Consider the following 714-nt stretch of genomic DNA (forward strand, 5'->3'; position numbering starts at 1 on the left):
ACTGTAACCAGTATGTAGTCTTTTATCCCTTATCCTGCTCCCAACCACAGCTCCTCTCCCAGAGTCACCAAAGTCCATTATATCATTCTTACGCCTTTTCATCCTCGTAGCTACAACTTCATTTTTTTACATGTGGATATATAACTGTCTTAGCACCATTTGTTGAAAAGATAATTCTTCCCTAGTTGAATTGCGTAAGGATTTATTTATGAATTCTCTATTCTGTTCCACTGAACTATACGACTATCTCTATTTCAGCACTACACTGTTTTGATTACTGTAGCTCTGTAGTGAGTCCCCAGCTTTGTGCTTTCTGAAGACCATATTGGCTATTCTGACTCTCTTGCATTTCCACATGAATCTTAGGTTCAGCTTATCAATTTCTGCAAAAAAGTCAGATGGGAGTATAATAGGAATTGTGTTGAATCTGTAGCTCAATTAAGGGAATGTTGTCAATCTTAATAAGTCCTTCAATTCATAAAATAGAATGTTTTTTCATTTATTCAGGTCTTCTTTAATTTCTTTTCAATTATATTTTGTAGTTTCAGTATACAACTCTTGCATTTCTTTTATTTTTTGTTTGTTTTAATATCTTAGGAAGGAGATTTAGTATATATTCAAAGAGTTTGTCATTTTGACCTTCTTGTTTCCAATTTCTGGTTCTCTTTATTTGTTCCTGCAAATCGGGATACCATCTGCTGTCATTTCCTCATT

The sequence above is a fragment of the Cebus imitator genome, unplaced genomic scaffold (assembly GCF_001604975.1).
Source record: "Cebus imitator isolate Cc_AM_T3 unplaced genomic scaffold, Cebus_imitator-1.0 Scaffold28, whole genome shotgun sequence".
Classification (NCBI taxonomy): Eukaryota; Metazoa; Chordata; class Mammalia; order Primates; family Cebidae; genus Cebus; species Cebus imitator.